We start from the raw sequence: 24,587 nt of genomic DNA, 5'->3' as shown, positions 1-24,587 counted from the left end.
ACCAGTCTGACTGTCCATACATTCATCAACATTAGTGTACTAAAGGTATGTTTATTTGACAGAGAGTTTAATGTATATCTTAGTCTTAATTTAAATCCTTTATTTTAATCTATTTCCACGGTTTATCATTGATAAAGAAAATAATGGCATGCATTTGTAGGGTGAAAGCTGAAGCTGTGACATGTGTAGGCACTACAGAATAACAAAAGCATATTAATTAACAGCGTCATTATCCCACATACCTCTTCTTTGCATGTGAGGGAGATGTTGCTGAAAAACTGTTTCAGTAGTTTTAAAATATACAATCCATTATTAGTAGTTATAGTCATCACATTGTAGAAAAGGTCATTAGAAATTTTTCCTCTTATCGAAGTAATAGTTTTGTAGGTTTTAGTCAGCAACTCTTTTTCTCCTCATTCACTTCACCCCCACCACCCAAAATGAACTATATTTTACCATTTACTGCCATGAATTCAAACTTCAAGATCCTATATGTAACTGAGATCATTTAGTGTTTGTCTTTCTCTGCTTCATTTCCCGCTAAAATCCGTTTCCAAGTTTTGGTGACACCATAGTAATAGGTCACATGGGTATAAAAGATACAGTTGCCAAATTCATCTGGGAAGAATGAATAATAAGGAAGTGGATGGTTAATGCATGCTGAAGAGATAAGATGTGGGGTAGTGAGTTATAGAGGCATCCCTAATAGAGAGAGAAGGAGCTGAAAGGTGCCCAGCAGAACGAGTTGTTGACGACAGCTCAGATGCAGCCAGGGCAACATCCCTTCTTCAGATGGGAATAAAGCAGAGCTGGTATGGCGGTGGCACAGAAGACAATCCTTTGACAACTGGGGTGATATTGATGTCCTTTGGGTCAACCAGAGGTTTCAGCTTGAAGTTTTGTAAGATGGTGGTGAGGAACAAAAACAGCTCCATGCGGGCCAGGCCCTCTCCCACACAAACCCGTTTTCCTGAAAGCAACAACACAGAGGACAGATATTCCTTGACTATGATATTCCTTTTGGCACAGGAAGAATGTACCATTATCAAGTGATGGATTACTGAATGAATGTTTTCCAAGTGAATATGAAGGGTGATTGGAAGGATGGTTCATGTATTGATGGATAAGTGGATGGAAATGCATTATAGACACCTCATAGCTTTGTTATCAGGCATTATTGGATAAGTAAATTTATGGAATGTCTGCTCTGTGTGGATCTTCCTTCAATTCTTTTTGTAGAGGCACACCCTGATTGCTTATGTTCCCTGTTCACTGTCAGCTATTCGATTGCATGATCTTTGCCTCCATTGATTCCATTCTTTAGCCTTGTATCTAGCCACCAGTTGTCCTCCTCAGTCTCCAACACCTCAAGGAGTTTCAACCTCTTTCTTACAGTGCTGTGTCTCATTTTGAAGCCCTAGTAATTACTTAGTGTTGCAGAGTGTGTGTGTAGCTGTGATCATGCAGTTCTGTCTTTCTGTGCTCACTTGTCCCATTACCCTCCATGATCCCTAAGACTGTAGATTCTCATTCTTTCTGGTTTCAGTTAGTAGTTAGACATAGATTCTTGAATCATTATTTTGTTTCCAAGTGGTGAAGGAGTAGTGTTGGTGATACAGTGATGCATTGAGAGGCAGAATTCAACTCTTCCTCTACCTCTCTTCCTGTGGATAGAGCAGAAGTCAGCCTCCAAATGAGGATACATCATGAGCAGGGCAGGTGCCAGAGAACTCCACTTTTTGTCATCATTCACACATTGAAGTTTTTCAGGGCCTGGAACAGGCATCATCCAGATCAAAAGCTTCCATGAAGTGAATCTTGACCTCTGAAAGATGGAGTTTCTCTTACCTGTTGAGAAAGGCATGAAGTAGTCACTCTTCTTAAAGTTGCCATTCTTGTCCAGGAAGTGTCCAGGGTCAAATCTTTCTGGGTTGGGGAACTCTTTGTCATCATGTAGCACTGATGTCAGCGATGTTAATATGGTCGTGCCCTGGAATGAACAGGCACAGGTCAAGAGGTATACTGACGTCAAGGAGCTGGAAGAGATGTTGAAGGTTACTTGTTTTTCCTTTATTTCATTTTTGGTTGAGAAAGTGCTAAGCCAAAGGAAAAGAAGTGCCATTCCTATGAGACATTTCAAATAGCTAAAGGCAGCTTTAGAGAGAAGGAGAGGTAGAGAAAGATTTTCCATCTGCTGGTTAACTTCCCAAATGGCTGCAAAGACTGGAATTGAACTGATTTGAAGTCAGGATCCAGGAGCTTCTTCTAGTTCTTCCACACATGGGTACAGGGTTAAGGATGTGGGTATCCTTCACTGTTTTGCCAGGCCAGAAGCAGAGAGCTGGATGAGTAGTAGAAAATCCAGGACATGACTCAGTACTGATATGGCAGCACGATTTGGAGAATTAGCCTGGCCATCCATGGCACTGTCCCCAATTACATCTCAGTTAAAAGTGCAATGAAATTGAGTATGATGAAATTTTTTTTTCCCAGATGAGCTTAAACTAGAGGACTTAAATGCTTTCATGTCAGCATGATGGCTCAACGACCAATTCTCTGCCTTTCATTGCTGGCCTCTGTTATGGGAACTGCTTCTAGTCCTGGCTATTCCACTTCCCATTCAGCTACATGGTTTTGTCCTTGGAAAGCAGCAGAGGATGTTCCAGACCCTGGGTACCTGGAACATGTGGTAACCCCTGAGAAACCTCTGGCTTTGAATTAGATTGTTTTCAGCTGTTTTGGCCTTCTGGGAGTAAGCCAGTAGAAGAAATATTTCTCCTTCCCTCTGTAAATCTGCTTTCAAATAAACATAAAAGAAATTTAAAAACCTGGAAAAACACCACCCCCTTTTCATCTAACTCCTATTTGATATAAGGCATAAGCACAAGTTATTCATCCTCAATTCAGTTAATCTGGCATCTCAAAATCATTCTTGGTGAACTACTTTTACTATGTTGCATTTGTTCTGTTTTAATTCCCAAATTTGATCATTTACCTTTTTAGAAGTATGCAATGTCATTAGTGAAGATTCATAGACCTAGTGTATTTCCATTTTAGGAGTTTTGTATTTTAACAGGTGATAGGAAATAAACACTAGAATTTATGATACTCTCAACATACTGCAGAATGCTGAGATTTAGTCAAATACAGTGACAAGTTTAGAAAAACATGAATATTCAAACTTTTGCACAAATGAGAACATCAATGCTGCCCTTTAGTTCAAGTCAAGTTTTACTCACCCAATTAGCTCATGACAAACTTGTACATAGTTTTTAACACTTGAAGTAATAAAAGATTTCTAAATAGAGTTAAGGAAAAAACATGTTTCTGGTCTAAGTTAGTTTAGCTATGTGCCCACAAATTTATTTATACTGAGTAGTGATCTTATTAAATGTTTGTAAATGAATACAATTCACTAATGCACATTTATTAATGAAATCATAAGAATTGAACAGTCAGCTCTGGTTAATTCTGTTTTTCTTTGTTCAAATAGGAATGCTTCATGAATTTGCATGTCATCCTTGTACAGGGGCTTTGCTAATCTTTTCTGTATCATTTAAGTTTTCGTATATGTGCTACTGAAGCAAGTATGGTTAATTACGTTTTACAGGACAATACAGGTTTTGAACATTTCTATTGTGTAGAAAGTGCTATTGGACTTAACTGTCTCAGCACAGTACTAACTTAATTAGAGCCATAGCTAATTTAGCCTGCCACAGGCTTTTGTAAATATCTTGATTTCTGAATTTAAAATTGATAAATCATAAAAAATCAATAATGCTTTATGACACATGGATTATTAAATTTAAATTTCAGTTTATCTGACTGTTGGGACACACTATCTGCATTCATTTACATAGAGGTTAAAACAGCTTTTTATTATAGTGAAACTGAATATTGGCTGGAAAGAGTTACATATATCTATAGCTATAGGTATGTCTATATCCATCTATATATGTATTAAAACTTATGATTTGTCACAAAAAATATTTTGCAATTTGCTTTAGATCATGCAGTGCTTCCCTGAGCAGGTCCCCAGAACTGATGCAGTGTGTGAAGAAGTAGATGAGCCCTATCTGATCCCCATTGTATTTACCAACTAGTTATAATAGAGTCTTGAAGAATTTTGACTTGTATTACCCTTAAAACCCAATATTGAGGAAGAAACTCTATAGGTACAACTGAATATTCACTAAATAAGAGTGAAAATCTAGGAATATAATAAAAATAGACCGAAAAATGACAGTATCTCACCTCATTCTATGAAGATCAACATTACCTTGATATCAGAAATTTGACATGAACGTTTCAATGAAGAAATATTAGAGAAGGCTAAAATGGCCGACAGTGGTAGACTAATGTAACCAGGGGTGTTGAAATAACTGAATGGGAGTCAGCAGAGGAGAGGGCAAGAGGAAGAGAATCCCGGGGAAAGCTGGGGGAAATCCCCGGGTGTCGCCAGGACCGAGAAAGATGGCCCACAGCAGTGAAAAAGACATGAAAGACTGAATTGCAACCTGGGTGGGTAAAGGAGGGCTCCACCCAGGGCACTGGAGCGAAATTCGGTGAGTAGCTGACACAGGGAAGTGCCGGCCCATACCAGGGGGAGAGTGACAGGTGGATCCTGGGAGCAAAACAGGGGCTAAGGGAGCCTGAACTGAGAGAAGTGTAGCAGATGTGGAGCTAGGTGAGCTGGCCGGAGGAGCGAATGCCATTGCGCAGAAAGAAACAAAGGGGCTGGGAGAACCTGGGAACTTGAATCCTCCCACACCAGGCTGCACCACTCAGTGGACCACTACAACTACACGGAAGGGAGACCTAATATCTACCTCTAATATTACCCAGGACCGAGATGCCCACAGAATCACAGAACTGTGGGAGTGAGGAAGAAGGCAAGTGAGTAAGCTCATCTCCATGATGAACATTGATGCTAAGATCCTCAACACTACCCTAGCCATTAGAATTAAAAAAAAAAATACAGATCAGTCATCTGGATCAAGTAGGATTCATCCCGGGCATGCAGGGATGACTCAACATTCATAAATCCATGAATGTAATACACCACACCCAGAAACTGAAGTGCAAAAATCACATAATAGTCTCAACAGATGCAGGAAAAGCTTTTGACAATATCCAACACCACTTCATGCTAAAAGTGCTAAACAAGGTAGGCATAGAAGGAACAATCCACACCATAATCAAACCAATATACGAAAAACCCAATGCCAGCATCATACTGAATGGAGAAAAATTGGAAGCCTTCCCACTGAGATCTGGAACAAGACGAGGATGTCCACTATCACCACTGGTATTCATCATAGTACTGGAAGTACTCGCAGAAGCTCCAAGGCAAGAAAAAGAAATCAAAGGAATTCAAATGGGAAATGAAGAAGTCAAGCTTTTACTATTTGCAGATGAGATGATCCTTTACACAGAAGAACCAAGAGACTCAACACAGAGACTGCTAGAACTTATATGAGAGTTTGGTAGAATGGCAGGGGACAAAATGAATGAACAAAAATCAGCAGCCATAGTGTATGCAAAACACTCCCAAGATGGAAAAAGATCTAACCAGCATGGTATCGTTCAAAATAACAGAGAAGAAAATGAAGTATCTAGGAATAAACCTAACTAAAAATGTAGAAGACCTCTTTGAGGAAAACTACAAAATACCTAAAAAAGAATTTGAAGAAGATTCAAGAAATGGAGAAACATACCATGTTCCTGGATGGGTAAAATCAATATCATCAAAATGTCCGTACTACCAAAACCAGCATATACGTTCAATGCAGTCCCAATCAAACTGCCCAAAACATTCTTCATAGTACTGGAAAAATGACACAAGGGTTCATCTGGAAACACAAAAAACCACAAATAGGTAGTACCATCCTGAAGAACAGGAATCTAACAGGGTGGATCATAATTCTAGACCTCTGGACATACTAAAGGGTGGTGGTTATTAAAATAGCCTGGTACTGGCATAAAGACAGAGAGGAGGATCAATGAAGTAGAATACAAGCAGCAGAAGGGAACCCATGCAGGTTCAGCCAAATAATCTTTGACAAAAAACAGATGACAATCCAGGAAATTGGAAGGTCTCTTCAATAAATGCTGTGGGAACAATTGGTCAATAGCCTGCAGAAACAAGAAAGTAGACCCACATATTTCACCATACACTAAGATCAAATCTAAATGGGTAAAAGACCTAAGCGTACATCCAGAAACCTTCAAATGTTTGGAAGAAAACGTTGGCAACACCCTGCAAGATTTAGGTGTAGACCCTGATTTCCTAAAAAAAAATCACCAAAAGCAATAGCAATCAAGACCTAAATAAACAACTGGGATTACATCAAACTAGCAAGCTTCTGCACAGCAAAAGAAACAATCAGTAACATAAAAAAGCAACCCACAGAGCGGGAGAAGATCTTTGCACACTACATAGGTGTTAGGGGACTAATCACCAGAATGTACAAAGATCTCCAGAATAACCAAAACACAAAAACAAACAAACCACTCCATAAATGGGCACGGGAAATGGGCAAACACTTCACAAAGGAACAAACCCAAATAGCAAATAAACATATGAAAAAATGCTCAAGTTCTCTGGCAATAAGGAAAATCCAAATTATGACTTCACTGAATACCACCTAACGCCAGTAAGAATGGACCACATATGAGAAACCACCAGCAACATTTGCTGGCAAGAATCCAGGGAGAAGAGAACCCTACTGCACTGTTGGTGGGGCTGCAGGTTGGTACAGCCTCTATGGAAATCAGTATAGAGAACACTCAAACAACTGAAAATCTGCATACCATATGATATAGCAATAGCACTTCTAGGAATATAGCCCAAACACCTGTTACACGAGAAACCAACATGCACCCTTATGTTTCATAGCAGCACAACTAATAATTGCAAAAACTTGGAAGCAACCAAAATGCCCATCAACAGAGTCCTGGATAAGGAAACTATGGTTAATCTACTCTATGAAATACTACTAAGCTATTAAAAAAAAATGAAATGCATTTCTTCATGGCCAAATGGGCCCAATTGGAAACCATTATACTAAGGGAAATGCGCCAATCCCAAAAGGTTAGATACCACATGTTTGCTTTAATTTAAGATGAGATGATGTCAATCCTAAAAATGATACCTGTAGAGCCCGGTGCTGTGGCCTAGCGACTACAGTCCTCGCCTTGAAAGCACTGGGATCCCATATGTGCACTGGTTCTGGTGTCGGCGGCTCCACTTCCCATCCAGCTCCCTGCCTGTGGCTGGGAAAGCAGTCGAGGACGGGCCAAAGACTTGGGACCCTGCACCCATGTGGGAGACCTGGAAGAAGTTCCTGGCTACTGGCTTCGGATCGGCACAACACCGGCCATTGTGGGCCCTTGTGGAGTGAATCATCGGACGGAAGATCTTCCTCTCTGTATATCTGACTTGGTAATGAAAATAAAAAAACCAAATCTTTAAAAATGATACCTGTAAATTGTAATATTATTACACCCTCAAACAGCCAGCATGACACGCAATAAGATATTGTGATGTAACCAATCAATGAGAGTCAGACTGCTTATGATCTACATCAAAGAACTGAAGAGCCTGATATGCGTTTAATACTCTATGTTATTCCACAATGGGTTGGAAGAGCAGAGAAATTTTCCACCTTCTTAGAGTGCTTGAGGAAGATGCTAAGTATAATCTATCAAGATTGTAACAGGTAACTTACAGACAGCAGACTTGAATCTGCATTAGATATTAGCAAAAACTAAAACGACATACAGTGGAATCCAAGAGCGATCCTGATAGCCTCTTACATAGGTGGTCATTTGCACAGAGCAGGAGGGGACCCCAGTGTGGAACAGGAGGAGGTTTGTATTCTAACCCTGGAGACTCCCAGTAACCTCCTAAATGCTTTTGCCACAGAAGCAGTGGATACCTCATCAAGGACTATCAGTATGGGCACCAAGGACTATAACCCAACTGCCAAGGAGATCACAGGGAATTGGAATGCCCTCATAGGCTGAGAACTCTGAGGTCAACCATTCCTTTTTGGATCTCCCACATGGGATGGAAGAAGCCCAAAACCATCCTCACAGGGTCTAATGACATCGGAACAACAGCCAATGTCCTGAGTGGTCCTTAGAAACAGAAGAACAGTAAACTTCCTTTGGGACTCAGGAGAGGGGCTTTCTCTGGCCCTTACTAAGCTCCAACTTTGGCTCCCCATCCTCTCTTGCAATGACCATCAGGGTCGCTCCAGATTCCCAAAAATTAGATCAGATAGACAAACAGAGACCAATAAGGAAAGCTTAGAACAGACAGGAAAAAGTCAGCTTGGACTCCCATATACCTCACTAGGTAGGACACAAAGATCAGTTACTCCTCACTAAGTTAGAGAAGATATCTCTGTGCACCCCTCCTAAAACTGTTCTGAATTATCTTAAAACTCACAAAGTTCAGTAAAATCACGCGTGAATGCTGTAAGCTGCTAAACATAAATATGAAGAAAAAAGACATGAGACAACTGAATAGTATCCTACAATCATTTTAAGGTTTACAGCAGTCGGTTATGTATAAACTGAAATTGAGATGTCAAGGAAGTAGTTACAGGATGTGGTTAACAACTTGCATTTTCTAACACATTGGTCACTCCATAGCATGTCAATTGACTTCATGATGTTGTAAATTTCCATGTTTCTTCCTGTTGTTGAATTTGTATTATGGCTTTTCATTGGAGGGGATGATATTTTGCCAGCTCTACTCTCAGATCAAGGATGGTCTCTCAATGAAACTGTTGAATTTATATTGACAATGAGATGCTGGACTCTCTGCATGGTCCATGCCAATAATGATGGAATTATGACTGGTTATGAGCTATACTACTGTAATAATATGGAGGGAATCAATATGGGGGAAGGTCATGGGGAAGGGTTGGGGGAATCCCAGAGCCTATGGAACTGTGTCATAAAATTAAATAATAATAATAAAAAGAAATAATAAGGAATGACTTCTCACAAATATAGATATAAGATTCCTTTACATTGGTGAGAAAATATGATTTGCATATTTTGTTGGCGAAGTGATGCCAAATATATGTCTATATCAATGAAATTGGTTTAATTGTACTGTACATACATTGATCACAAGACATCATACAAAGGTTGAGGAAAGAAAACATCTCTCATACATTAAAATGAAGAGGAGCAGTTGCACTTCATAGCCTGGTATTAAACACTCTCAGAGAAACCATGAAACAAAGAAGATGTCTACCCCCACAGCTTCTGCTCAACACTCTCTTGAGAACCTTGTCATAATGGGTAATTAAGGCCATGAGATTTAGAAAAAAAGGAATAAAACAGATATCAACCTGGCTAGCAGGATAAACACATAAGAAGCTTCAGCTATCTATGCAAGCAATCTTTAACAGTAATTGATGAGTTTAGCAAATTGGTAACAACAAATGATCAAAATAAAATGTAATTACATTCTGCCTACTGAAAATCAAGAAATAGAAAAAGCATTTAATATTTTATTATTGATAGTAGGAACACAAATATTAATCAACAGGAAGAAGCCTTACAAAATGTGTGCCCAATTGTAATGATCAAGTCCGTAAAAGATGGAAAGATATGCAATGGTCATATACTGAAATATAGAAGAAGTTAGCATCACCATTCTTTCTAAATTTTGCTATAGATTAAAGTCAGCTTCCAAAATTCTTGGAAAGGTTTGGAAATTTAACATTTGACACCAATATTTATTTGGAAATGTACAGAGCTAATAGCAGTCCAATAATAAAGAAAAAGTGGAACAAACTTCGAAGACACATTACCAAATAATGTTAAATTTTTTCCTTTCTTTTGATACATGAAAATATAATTACATTTTAATTTTTATTACTTTTTGATACAAATTTTAGCCATTACAGAGTTATTTTGGAAATAGTGCTAAGTCTATCAAGCTACCGCATTTGTGTGATTTGTTCTTCCCTTGCTGTGCTGGGAGATAATGAACTGATATTATGAATTTAGGAACCTCGAGAATGTGGAGGTGCAGTGTGAGAGAAATAATTTTACCTTGGGGATAAGGTAGTTTCTGAATTTAACGTCATGCGTCACTGCGTGGGGCAGGTTAGTGGGAGCCAGGTTAATGAATCTCTGGATCTCGTGTATGACAGCGTCCGTGTAGGGCATGTGGCTCCTGTCCTGCATGCAGGGGCTCCGGTTTCTGCCAATCACACGCTCAATCTCCTGCTGGAGCTTGACTGTTAAAAAAATAAGAAAGAAGTGTTAGGAATGAGAAAACTGGCATAGTTGACAGAATATGTTAGAGCTACAAGAAACATGAGATTATCCAAAAGGCATTTAGATTTGAATTACATGTTCCCAATATACTGAAATAGATAATGTAATTGCCATAAAATGGAGATGTGTGACTCTTACATGAGCTAGGCACTATGGTACATTTGTACATATCAATCAATTGGCATTCATGGCAGCTAGCAAGTTCACGATGGTATTTGTTTAAAAATATGAATGTAATATTTATCACATAATTCCAGAAACTATTGGCTATGCAGGGAAAAATCAGGAAGACATTTTTTAAAATTAAAATAATACATATGTTTTAAAGTTAAATTTTACTGGTGATTCCCTATAGATGCCTCTCATCTTACAATGGAGTTATGCCTTAACAAAGCTATTCTAAGCTGTAAATGACGTTCTTGTGAAAATGCATTGAATACTCTTAATATCTCAAATGTGATCGCTTAGTGTTGGTTTCTTTAAACGTGCTTAGATCACATACAAAGCCCAAAGTTGAACAAAACTCTTTTTTATAAACTCTCTTTATTGATATTATTATCATATTATTAGTATTATATGATACAGGTTCATAGGCCATGGGAATTTCCTTATCCCCTCTCCGAATGCCCCATGTGCCTCACAGAGTTCTCCCATATCATTACAACAGCATAGTTCCTCGTAAACAGTCATAAGTCCATCATTGCAGGCATGGACAATGACAAAGGATTGCTATTCTTTTATGTGTCAGTTGATTATTTTCACAGGCATATCTTTTTTATATTTTATTTTCTATTAATTATTTTGCATTATGTGACAATTTCATAGGCTCTGGGTATCCTCCCACCCCTCCCCACGCCCCTCCCCCCTGGTGGATTCCTCCACCTTGATGCAGTATTACAGTTCAAATTCAATCAAGATTCTTTCCTTGCAAACGTATACCAAGCATAGAGTCCAGCTACTTATTGTCCAGATGGGTTGAACAGTTTCTTGGGGAGACCATTTCTGGTCCGAAGTTAGAGCTGGTAGAATATCATCCCAGTCAATTAAGAGTCCCAATATAACATCAACAGCAATTTGCAACATTATGGAATTGACATGGTTTTGAGTAACCAGTATGTTAAAAAAAAAAAAAGAAGCAAGTTCTTAACCACAACCTATGATTAGCTCATTGACATTTCAATTTTAGTTTGTATACGGCACCGGCTGCTATATACCTTAAAATGGCTATAAGGTACCATTCAGCTGTCTCGTGTCTATTTCATTTTAGTATTTAGCCATTTGTTTTCACAGGCATATTTAAGGATACTATCCTTTTGTTTGATTGATAAGACCTTAATTATCATGTGTCTTAGTGAAGATTGCTTTTGGTCAACCCTGCTGCAAGTTCAGTGCCCTTCCTGGATATTATTTCCTAATTTCTTCTCCAGATTAGGGAAGTTTTCATTTATTATTTCATTAAACACATTTTTAAACCCAGCTTTTTTTTGTGCATCTTCTGGAACTCCCGTAACTCCTATATTTGGATTTTTTATAGTGTCTCTTAATTCTTGAATATGATTTTTTAGCTTGGCCCAGATCTGCATTTAGCGTTTTCCCATTGTGACAAAAAACATCTTCCAATTCTGAGACTGTTTCTTTTGCCTCCTTCATTCTATTATTGAGACTTTCCACTAAATTTTTAATTTGCTCTATTGTATCCTTCATTTCCAATATTTCAGCTTGATTCTGTTTCAATGTTGCTATTTCCTTTTGATACATTCCTTAATTTTCTGCATGTGTTTTTCACTGTTGATAAGAAGCTTTGTAATAAGTGTTTTGAATTCTTTATCCCCCATTTTCTCGATGTCTTCGCAGTTAACTCTGAGGCTGGCAAAGGCTTTTGCTGCTTTGCAGGGGGAGTCTTTAGTAATATTCTTTGTGCCTTTGTCTCTTTCTTTGCTTTTGGTTGTTGTAGTTTTGGTTAGTAGATTCTTCTCCTTAGCTCAAGTTTTCAAGCTGTGTCACTGCAATTTGATTTTACTGATTGTAGTTTGTACACAGTTCTTTGTTTGCAGTCCCTTTTTTCCATTTCCTACAGTCAGTTTCAGATCTGGGTTCTTACATTATACTTCCATCACGGCCTCCATAGCCCAGCTCCTTGCTTAGCACTCTACCTCCTGTGATCCCATACTGTTGTTGCACTGTTATCTGTACAACGTTTCTCCAATTCCAGTTTGCATAGTTCTCAGGATTAGGGAGACACCAGGGGTCTTGAATAGCTAAGTTGTTGGCAGTGCTGATCTTGCCAGATCCTGATGGCCATTAGGTCTATTGGCCACTCACGGATATTTTGAGTTACAAGATGCCAATGTTGGTATTATTTTTTATTTTGGACTGGTGCAATGTACTGAGCTCGATGAATTTGCTTCCAGCTCAGTGCATGCACAGCTAACTGTTGTCCTTACAGTCTCAAAATCTTTGCCATACTGTACAAAATGGCACCTGATATGCCACTGGTGGAGTTCTTGATCTGTTGGCATTAGGTTTGGGGCCTACCCGAACCTATTTCAGGTGGAACCTTAAGGCTGTCACATCAATGCAATTCACTGAGCCAAAAATGAGGTTGCTCTGAGTTAGTGCATGTGCATTCCTGTCCCATAGCCAATGCCTCCCTACACATGATAATGCCCTATTTGGCTCACTGGAATTTTGGGCTGTGAAATCCACCATGTTCCTGCACTGCCTGTTTTGGATACGTGTTTACCTCTGCTCCTGGTCAAACGAAACAGACTGGCCGGCAGAATGGGCAGTTCTTTGGCAGGGTTCACCTCCTGATTTCCCAGTGAACTCCTCTCTTCCCACCTGGTTGCTGGTGGAGTTTTAGCTTCCAGTGGAGTTCAGATCGTCCCTTGCTGAATGTCGTTGGCATATTGCATGACTGCAACACCACACCATTGTCTCCAATGCTTTCTTTTCTGTGTCCATCAGCCTCCAGGTGCTGCTCAGATTTAGTCTGTCCTTTCCTAGTTCTTGGAATGTGCCTTGTGTGCTTCAGCCTGGCTAATGTTTCTCCATCTGTTTAAATGTGTCCTCTACCTATTCTGCCATCTTGACTCTCTGATTAAAACTCTTAATGCAAATAAATTTCATAATAAAATGTGGGCTAATTCATCAAATTTATTGAAAATGACTCACTGTAGAGAATTAGTTGTTTTCCTCGTGTCATTGTAGAACAGACTGTTAACTTCAATTTCCTACGCTATTAATACCTGTGACCTCAGGGTACTTCAGTAGGAGCAGGAGTCCATGTCTCAAGGTGATGCTTGTGGTCTCTGTTCCAGCAGAAAACAAATCAAATGCAGTGATTTTCAGGTTTTCCAGAGTAAATTCAGATTGCTCATTATGTTTTTCCTAGGATTGAATTGATAAAATTATTTGATGAATTAATTTCTAGCATATTGATTCCAGTAAGCACAAAATAATTTAGCTTGTATAAAGTAAGGCCAACATCAAAAGCTGGGGAAGAAATGGTAGGGAAGACATCTATGTGACATCATGGACTGCAGTACAGGTGACCTGTTCTTGCTTGCCTAAAAATACTCATCACCATCCTCTTTGTAGCTGGCTGTTCCATGGGTTATATAGTTCATGATCACTATTTACAAGCAGAGGCCTGTTAGTATCACTTCCTTCTTTTCTTAAAAAATGAAGATATGAAGGTATAGACAAGTGAAACAGCACCTGAGGGTAGGATTTAAGGTGAAAGCTGGCATGCAAAGTGTGATGGTAGCAAGTGGGAGTAAAGCAACCTGTAAAGGGGCAGAATTAGTGTACTAATATCACACTAGCCTCCACAAGATTTCTTTTTTTGCAAGATAAATAAGCTCATAATTTTAAGCCATTTTTGATTGGAATTTTTTGTGGGTAGATAGTCTTAATTTATAGTAATAGATAAAGATAAGTGATTATTATGAAGGGATGTAATAATCGTCTATCAAGAGTGCGTGGTTTTCTTCTGGAAAAGAATTACTTGGATCAGAAACTTCCACACACTGCAGGTGAATCTGGAATTGTTCATAACGTGAGACAACAGTCAAGTTCGCCTAGAAAAGTTCAAGACAAATCAGAAATATTTATGCTGAAGAGAACTGCAAACCTGTGGAATAGGGGCACAAACTGCCAATGTGGGATTAAACTGGAGAAAAAGAGATGATAGCCATTGAAAAGAAAAAAATTAGATTGATTTAGAGTTGAGGAGATTATTTGAAACGATAATGCTGACAGCATGGTCTCAATTTAAGTCTATTAGATACAACGTGTTCAGATGTTTTGTGTATATATCAAGTAGTAGGCATGGTAGTTCCAATGCGAAGTCAATTTTAATTTTTAAAGACCTGCATACAGTTTTCCAAAGTGGTTGCAATACTTTACATTCCCATCAACAGTGCCCAAGTGTTCTCCTTTTTCCACAGCCTCATCAACATTTGCTACTCTGTGTTTCAGATAATAGCTACTCTGACAGCAATGACAGCAATCTCATTGTGGTTTAGATTTGCATTTCCTTAATGGCCAGTGAGGTTTAGCATTTTTTTTCACATGTTTGTTGACCATTTTTACTTCTTCCTTTGAGAACTGTCTATTGAGGTTCTTTGCTCCTGAATTTTTTTTTTGTTTTTGGAATATTCTGGATATTAATCATTTGTTAGGAAGCTTAGAAATATTTTATCCATTCTGTTGAATTCTGTCACTCTATTGATTGTTTTCTTTACTGTGTTGAAGCTTCTGTGTCTGATTAAACCAATTTGTCTAGTTTGATTTTTGTTGCTTGTGCTTTGCAGCTTGTATCCAAGAAGTCAAGTCATCCACTACACCAATGTCTTGGAGTGTTTTCCTCCATTTTCTTCCAGTAACTTTATATTCTGAGATTCAACACTGAGATCTTTGATCTATACTGAGTTGACTTTTGTTTGTGGTAAGAAATAAGGGTCTGGTACAGATCTATACACACAAACTATTCACTTGATTATTAAGGAATTCTTGTCTTTCTTGCATCCATGCCAAATAGATCAGCAAATGCATCATACATGCATAAAGCAATCAACTCTCTGAGCTGCTGTTCATATTTTACCTGTTCCATTTTGATCAGGAAACAATCAATAAAGTCCCGAGGATTGTTCACATCTAGGGATTGCTGGTGTTCTTTTATTTTTTCTGCAATAAAATTCTGGATATAATACATATTATGAAAAACTTTGTAATGGCTCCCTGGAAAATAGTCAATTAGAGCTGGAAAAGTATTGCACACCTAAAAAGCAAGAACAAGAAAAAAAAGTTTACTGAATAAAACATTTACTAAAGACATCCAGACTTCATTTCAAGTGCAGTTTGAAAACTTAAGCTGTAACAGTAAAAACAATAAAATGTTCACTTTGAGAACGACTTTTTTTCCTTTAGTATACATTGACAATAAGTCTCTCACAGAATGAGTTCTGGGAGAACAATCTGACCAAAGATTTAAATGTGATAGTCATGTAATATGCTCATAGAAGAATTTTATAAGTAAATAAATAAATAAATGCACTTTCAGATGACAACAGATGTTGAGGAAGTTGGGCAGTCAAACCATGAGTATGATGTTTATCCGCTGTTTATTACTTATGCCTCTAGTGTAGAATGATTACTTCAGGACAGGGAGAGTTTGAAAATTCCATGAATGTATTCACCGGAACACTTTATGTTCTTAGTGACAGTGGAAATAAGCATTTCTGTGACTTTTCTAAGATCCTACAAGGATTTTTCTTTTAAGAAAGAAAATAGCGTAATAACTCAGCATAGGAAAACAATCACATTTCTTTTGACTCTTGTCTTTTTAAAGGTTTGTTTTATTTTATTTTTCTTTTAATTGACAATTCAGATAAAGACAGAGAGGAGGAGAGACAGAGGAAGATCTTCTGTCTGCTGATTCACTCCCCAAGTTGTTACCATTGCCAGAGCTGAGATGATTCTAAGCCAGGAGCCTGGAGCCTCTTCTTGGTTTACCATGTAGGCACAGGGTCCCAAGACTTTAGGCTGTCCTTGACTGCCTTCCTAGGCCACAAACAGGGAGCTGGATGGAAATTAGGGCCGCAAGGATTGGAAATGGCACCCACATGGGCCTAGAGAAGGGTGCCATTATGGGAGCCACTGTGTGCAAGGCGAGGAGATTAGCTGCTAGGATACCACACTGGGCCTTGTCTGTTAGCATCCAGACTGAGGCGTCAAGCTTCCAAATCTGTTTACAGCTTTATGGCAACCTCTGTGCCTGTGCATATTGTCCCTCCTTGATTTTTAACCCATGATATCTTCCAAGTGTGATCAAGAAATTTCTAAAGGTCATTGTGGTACAATCCTGGTGATGGATGTTATCCTCCCCGAAACTCTGCACAAGCTTGAGTGTTGTGTCCCTGCATTTGTCAAGTCAGACAATGTCTAGGTAAAAGTTGTTTCTGGAGCTTGGTGAAACCCCCACAGGTCAAGGAGCCAGTGGGCTCGAACTTCAGCTTTTTACTGTTGTGCGTAGAACCAAGGGCTCAGCTCAGCTTTTCAGAGTCCATTGACAACACAGAGCTCTGTGAGTGATTGTGGTGACATTTCATAGCGTGGGTCTCTTACTTAGCATAACAGGTACATTGGAGCCATGTTTTCTTATGAAGAAAGGATCTTGGTCTCACCTGGACCCATGGTGAGCTCATAATACATGCAATAGCTTCAGAAAGTGAATAAATTTTTGGTCGGAATATTCAAAACGTTTCTGAAAAATAACGGAGCAGATCACATTGCAGGGAGCACAGCCCAGGATAAAGGCAGGATCACAGGGAGAGGCTGAAAAAATAACAGAGTTTAAAAATGACGTTAGACTATACATAGTAAAGCCTTCATCTTTGAGACAGCAGGAAAGGATAATTTTACAAGTGTTATCATTTACATAAAAAGTCTCTCAATTAGAGAAAAGCCACCATTCATAAAATTAGCATGTCTTCTGACTTGAATTTCATTTGCATGCTACATTTTTGTAATATTGGTTACCTGATATTCCATACAAATACATAATCTGTGTTAAATGCTTAGTAAATTTTAAAAATTATTTTTAAAAATTTTTCAATAGAACTGATTTTTGCACCTTATAGATACAATTCTAAGACGATAACCATCTTTCTTTCCCTTCCCCCTCAGTTTTCTGTTGTTCCTCCTTTTTCTTCTTTCCTTCCCTTCCTTTACTTTCCCTTCTTTTTTGTACCCTCCTTTTTCTCTCCTCCCCTCATCTCCGTTGTTTTCCTTCTTCTAACCGTTGTAATAGTACAATTCAAATTGACTTAATACCACAGGTTTAATGCACCACTAACTCTATTGTTCAGCAGATATAAAATAAAATTAGAATATTTTAGGTCAAGGTGTTCTGTATTTTGGGTGGACATTGAAAACATTTAAGAAGGTATTTTTTATGGGGTGAAGTTGTGGTGCAGTGGGTTAAATCCCTCCTCTCAATGCTGGCTCCCCAGATTGGAGTACTGGTTAGAGTCCTGACTGCTTCACTTCGGCTACAATTCCCTGCTAATGTTCCTGGAAAGGCAGCAAAGGATGGTCCAAATACTTGAGTCCATAGGACCCATGTGAGAATCCAGGATGAAAATCTTAGCTTTTTTTTTTTTTTTTTTGCCTGGCCCAGACATGGTTCCCACAAATATTGTGGAATGATCTAGAGAATGGGTTATCTCTTCTCCCTCACACTCTCTCTGTTTTTCCTCCTTTCATATAAATAAAGAAGCACAAGAAAGTCACAAAAGAAATAAACCCTTCTCATGCCAACAGAGTGTGATAATCAAATGTGGCCAATATGATTCATGAGCCAGGACCATTCTTCAGCTTCTGTCACATGGTGGCAGAGACCTACATACTTGAACCATCATCCACTGTCTCCCAGACGCAGTGAGAATCTGACATGAAGAGGAGCAGCTGAACTAGAGGTGACACTCTGATAAACAATGTGGGTGTCACAACTTGTAGAATAATATGATGGACTACAACACAGTTTCCTGTGCTGTATTGCTTACCGTTAATTAATTAAAAAAAAAATAAATGAGTAAATGAAAGGGCAATGAGTAGCGACAAGCCTGCTGAGCACCTTACTTTTACGATAGTGTGCATTAAACATTACAGAGTTCAGAGATTGATAGCAAATGTTTATTTTAGCTAGGGAGATGAAGGGTAATTGTGAACCTAGGGAAAACTTGGTGCATCATTCACAGTTAGATCCTGATGTCTGGTTAGCAGGGCAGAACAAAGTCACCCACCGTTGGTTTTCCTCAGCTCCTCCACAAGGCAGCGGGCCTCCTCTTGAACTCGGTCCTCTATGCTCCTCTTCCCCATCCCGAAATTGCGCAGGGTCATGAGAGAGAAGCGTCGGAGCTCCTTCCATGTCTTCCCATTACTCATCGCAATTCCTGCCAGTGGGAGAGCAGCGTGTAAGAGAATACCAGGCTAGGAGGAGGCAGATGACAGGGAGCAGTCACATGCATGACGTAGGCTCTCTCACAGAGCTCCTCAGGTCTCTGCTTTCCATCCTCCCCTCTTCATTACCAACCACTGATCAACCAGGTACTCACTGGAACATGTACACAGGTGCATACACTCACCAAGCATTTTGGTGAATTTTTGAAATACTGGAATACTGCCTCTCCCAGCAAACTCTTCTCCACGATCAACCAGGGCCTCCTTCACTGCTTCATATCCATGCAGTATCACAGTGGGCTTTGTGCCAAAATACAGTGTGAACACGGGGCCATAGGCTTTTGACAGCTGGAAAAGGAAATGAAAATTTTATCAAAGAAGACATTATTTTGTCTACATAGAGTTCGCCACTCAGATTTTAAATCCTAAATATTTAATTTTTTTCAGGTAAAGTTTCAAATATTTCTGAAATATATTCATACATGTGATGGTGATTATTATAGTTGCTGTTGCTGTTTAATCTAAAATGTGCCATGAAAAATCCCGATAATTTGGGCAAACATTGTAATTAATCCTCAGTCAGTATATTAATCAGGTTTATATATCATGTTTGGAAATAATGGAAATGAAGTCAGAAAATTGCAAACCAAAAAGCAGCATTTTCCCGCATTTGCAGCAGATTAAAATTTGTTATCTACTGGTGTTTGAGCAATTTGTGATGCCAGTGTCACACAGAGATGTGGCAACGTGGAATTGATTGCTTCAGGATCATTATCACAGTTCTTTCCTGGTCGATTCTAGTATATTAGCATGATAAAAAATGCTGAGAATAAATGAGCCTTTAAAAATGAACCCAGGCGATTTTAATATTTACCCCCCTCTGAGAATACATGACATAAGCAGCTCAGAAAGACAGCAAGTACTAGAGGCAATGTCAGACCTGGGACGTCTTATGGAAGCATAACACTTCTCTCTGTGTATTTGCAGTAGACAGGCAGTAAGAGTTTGAAGAGTCTGTGTGATACTGTCATCACCCACTGGAGCCTGAATGATTAAACATTTACTGATTTATGCTGGCCCTCAGTTATCAGTGATTTTCTTTTATTAATTAATCAATTTGTTTTTTGAGAAGCAGCTTTATTGCATCATGATTGGAAAAATCAGATTTATTTCAGCTATATAATGTGATATTGGGGATGAATGTACACATTTCACAAGGATTGTCACATCAATTAATAATCAGTGCTGCAACAGCAGCCAGGTGAGAATGGCATTTCACCGGAACCTCATGAGGTGACCCCAGGCATAAACCTGCTGATTTGCCTGATTGACTACAAACAGAAATCTCCATCCTGCTGATTTGCTTGATCCAATGACAAACAGAAGCCGAGTTGCAGAGCCAAAGCAGGCATGTCCAGGAACAGGGTGGATTTCATGGCTTAGATCCACACCAGTATCACATCAGATGCCATTTTATGTACTGAGGCAAAGTTTATGGGGCTGGAGGGACAACAGTGATTTGTTATTCCAGGAGCAGTTCATGCCTAGCTTGATGCGTTTTATTTCCCCCACCCCCAGGGAAAACAGTACTGACTTGGAATCCTACAGGTTCTACCCCGGAAAGTCAGGGTGGCACTCAGACCTCATGGATAGCAATCCCTGACCTCCACCAGTGCCACATCAGGTGATATTGTATACTGTGGAAAAGACAGTGGGGGCTGAAGGAATAAGGGCACTGAGCCTGGAGAAAACTCACTTCCAGCTCAACAGATGGCACTGGTCTCACTGGGAAAATAGTATTGACCTAGCATCCTACGGCTTCCACCCAAAATTGGTCTGGGTGGACCAACACCACTGACAAGGAAAGAAAATTCTTCCACACTAAAAACAAGCTCAAAGAATTTGCCTGTTTCAGACTTCCAAAGGATGTTCTTTTGACAAAGAAAAAGAATAGCACCTACCAAAACCAAAGGCAAATGTGCAGAACATCCCAGTAATATAATAGCAGAAGATGAAATGAAGCAATGAACAACCCATTGCTAACATGACAGGATCAAGTGACCACCTATCCATATTAACTCTGAATGCAAATGGCTTAAATTCATTAACTAAGCCACATAACTTTATATGTCAACTGATTTTTTTCACGTGCACATTTCAGGATCTTTTCTTTATGTTCAATTGAAGAGAACTTGATAATCATGTGTTGTGGTGAAGATCACTTTTGATCAAGGCTGTAGGGAGTTCTGTGACCCTCCTGAATGTTGTTTCCCAATTCCTTTTCTAGATTAGGGAAATTTCCCCTTATTATTTCATTAAATATATCTGTAAAACCAGTTTCTCTTTCTGCACCTTCTGGGACTCCCATAACTCTTATATTTGGCCTCTTAATAGTGTCTTTCAATTCTTGAACACTTCTTTTCGGCCTGATCCAACTCAGCTTCCATGTTTTTGTTTGTTTCCCCTCAGTGACAGGAAATATCTTCCAATTCTCCTTTTTTTTTTTTTTTTTTTTTTAATCTTGCTTTTGCTTGCTAATCTTTTCTTTGCTAATTTGTGGCCTCCTGGAGAGTGATTGAGCAGATGAAACATCTTTCTCTCTGTGGTTCCTTCTTTCTAAATCTCACTGTCTAATAAAAATAAATAAATCTTATAAAATAAACATGCTATGAATCAAGTGGGTATTTAGCTTAGTGGTTAAGGTGATACCAACAAAATTAAGCTATGTCTCTTGGATCCAGCATCTTGCTATTGTGTCTCTTGGAAAGATTCTGGGGTGACTACTTAATCAGATTCTTGTCACTCAGTTGTGAGGCCTGGATCATATTCATGCACCCAACTTTGAACCTGGCCTAGTATGGGGCATTAAGGATGTTTGGGGGAGTGAAACAACAGATAAAATCTCTCTCTCTCTCTCTTTCAGCTCACAACCAAAAATTGAAAACATATTTGGTAGGGTCAAAGCCAAACAAAATTGTCTATGCAACTTCCAGAGAGACCAGCGGGCACAGTCTAATAACCAAAGTTAGCATTAATGAACCCAAATAAAACAACATCAGTTCTGTTACAAGATGTGTTGAGACAGTCTCTGTGAGCACTGATTTCTAATCCAGTGTAGAACGTCGGTGAGAGGAAGGGTGTTAGTAAGTCCATGAAGAGGCAGGCACATTGCTCTTGTTTCCTCACTCAAACACAGAACTCAGCTTGGTGACAAGGGACAGGAACTGATCTGTGTAAGGCAGGCAGTTCTCTATGGACAGAAAACCTAGAGAGAAGACAATGGATCACCCTCTACTGTGACTATGGGAAACCTGTGTGTGATAGGCAGGGAAGTACATGTGACTGTTAAATGCTGATTTTATCTCTCTTGAATGATTCTCTCTCCAAATGGCTGCAACAGTCAGGACTGGGGTCCAGATGAAAGTCAGAAGCCAACACTTTCTCAGGGTCTACCTCAGGAATGACAACAGCCCAAAAACCTGGGATAAGATTTGCTGCTCTTCCCATGCCATTAACATTTATCTGGATTAGAATTGGAGCAAGTACAATGGGAAAAATTGGCAATATTTGATGTTGGTATGCTGGTGGCAGCTTGATATGCTATTGTATAGGCCAGCCCCTGGATTTGATAGCATTTTGCTCCATATTATTGGGTGTTCTTCAGAGATCTGATCCCATGGTTCTCCTTTGTCTTGCATGTTAGATTGGTTTTGGCCTTAACCTATGCTGGGCTCACAGAATGAATTCAGGAGGGTTCTTTTCTCTTTCATACTTTTTTTTTTTTAATAATTTAAGTTGAATTGAGATGAATTATTTCTGAAAAGTTTGACAAAACTCATCAGTGTATCCCTCTTAGCTGGGCTTTTTTTTTTTTAAAATTCTTGAGGCCTGTTATTAGTGATTCAATCTCAATCTTTATTCTAGTCAGATTTTGTTTGTCATGACTCAATGCTGATAAATTTTAAGTGTTGAGTAATGTATCACTTTCTCCTACATTTTCCAATTTGTTGATGAATAGTTATTTTTTTTTAAATTCCTACTTATTTGTTTTTTTGTGGTAGGAACTGTAACATGTTGTTCATGTCTGTTTTTATAAACTTATGGCTTCCCCCATTTTTGAATAATTGGTCATATGGTTTATAATTTTCTTTTTAAGACCATCTCTTTGTTTCATTAATCTTTTTATAGATTTTCTTTTTTCTATTTTAATTTTTATTTTATAATTTCATTATTTCTTCTCTTTTATTAACTTTATTTTAACTTTTTTTTTAATTCATTGATTACATTGTATTATGTGATACAGTTTCGTTGGAGTTGGGAATCACCCCAGCCCTCCCCCAGCCCTCCCGCCATATGGAATATTCCACCTTGTTGCATATCCACTGATCAAGTACAGTTGAGATTCCCTCTTTGTATTTTAACTTGTTCTTGCCTTTTTCGGTCTTCACCTGAACATCTTGGAAAAAATGTTTTAAATATTGGCAATCATCCCTATCAACCTTCCTGTGAGCACTGCTTTTGCTGTTGCTCAGAAGTTTGAAATGTTGTGTTTTCATTTTCCTTCATTTCAAGTAATTGTTCTTATTTACCACTTGAATTCTTCTTTGACACCCTGTTCCTCCGGAAGCATGTTGTCTAGTTTCCTTGTGTTTGTGCACATTTTAGAGTTTTCTTGACTAAAACACAGCTGAAGTTTCTATGTTGAATTTGTGTAGTGCAACTTTGCATAATTCATTTACAGTATGAACAGTTCCGGTGGATTCTTTAGGGTTTTCTCTGTGTAAGGTAGTGCCCTCTGCCAGTACAGACTATGACATACGTTTTCTAATTAGGATGTCCTTCCGGACTTTCTGTTATCTCGTGTCTCTGCCTTTGGTCTAGTTTGAAGTTGATTAGAACGAGCAAGACTGGGCACTCTTGTGCTTGTACTTCGAGGAAAATCTTTCAAGTTTTCAGCCCTGAGCATAATGTTAAACTTGTCATATACCTACTTACTATGTTGAGACACATCATTTCTGTGCCTATTCTACTGGGAATGGTTTTCATGTAAAAAGGAACAATTATCTCACATATCTTTTCTGTACCTGTTGAAATAATCATATAAATTTTGTTGTCCAGTCTGTTAACATTTGACCTTTCTGGATGTGTGTATTGAATCATCCTTGTTTCCCTGGGTGAATAGCATTTGATCTTGATCAATGATCTTCCAAAGCAATGGAAGTGAAAATATAATTATTTTGGCAAAAATAAAACTGTTCTTTCTGTGAGTTTGAATGATTTACTAGTATTTTGTGATCCACTGTGCTGTTGTAGGTTCTTAAGTGAACTCCTAAGTTCTCCTGTGCCCTTTGTCATTCCTGTATAGCTGTTTATAGATTGATTGCATGAAATTAGTCACTTTAGTATTTTGATCCTACCACGTGATAACTTAAACATTTCTCCTTTTTCAAAGTACATTATCTCTGGGTAGTACTGATAATAATGAGGAAAAACAAAAAAGCAATGGGACTGTCTAAATCCATAGGAGTCACTTCCTACACAAAAATAGCTCACATATTTGCCTCCAAGAATATATTTTAACTTCAAAGTCAATTCATATTTACTTACCCTTTGCAAGCCACCAGAGGAACATCACGGGTACTTACTTTGGTCAAGGATTTGCTTATGTCCTTCAAATCCATCTGCAGGATGTTTCCAATAACTGGAAGAGGCGTGGGGCCAGGAGGGAGCTTCTGCCTGGTGGTGCTCCATCTCCAGAGTGAAAAGAGAAGCAGGCAGCAGACACTGAGCACCAGAGCCACAGCTGGGTCCAT

General features: G+C 38.8%; 1 non-coding gene and 1 pseudogene across 1 annotated transcript; both read right to left on the bottom strand.

Moving 5' to 3' along the window:
- Positions 1-788: 788 nt before the first annotated feature.
- On the bottom strand, positions 789-24,587 carry LOC101524225 (cytochrome P450 2C18-like; annotated as a pseudogene).
- On the bottom strand, positions 3,485-3,587 carry LOC118759466 (U6 spliceosomal RNA). The gene has a single exon (XR_004996201.2). It is a non-coding gene; the product is annotated as a U6 spliceosomal RNA (small nuclear RNA).

The sequence above is a fragment of the Ochotona princeps genome, chromosome 13, assembly GCF_030435755.1.
Source record: "Ochotona princeps isolate mOchPri1 chromosome 13, mOchPri1.hap1, whole genome shotgun sequence".
In the NCBI taxonomy this organism is placed as follows: Eukaryota; Metazoa; Chordata; class Mammalia; order Lagomorpha; family Ochotonidae; genus Ochotona; species Ochotona princeps.
The sequence above is the reverse complement of the archived record's forward strand: the minus strand, read 5'-3'. Positions and strand labels throughout refer to the sequence as shown.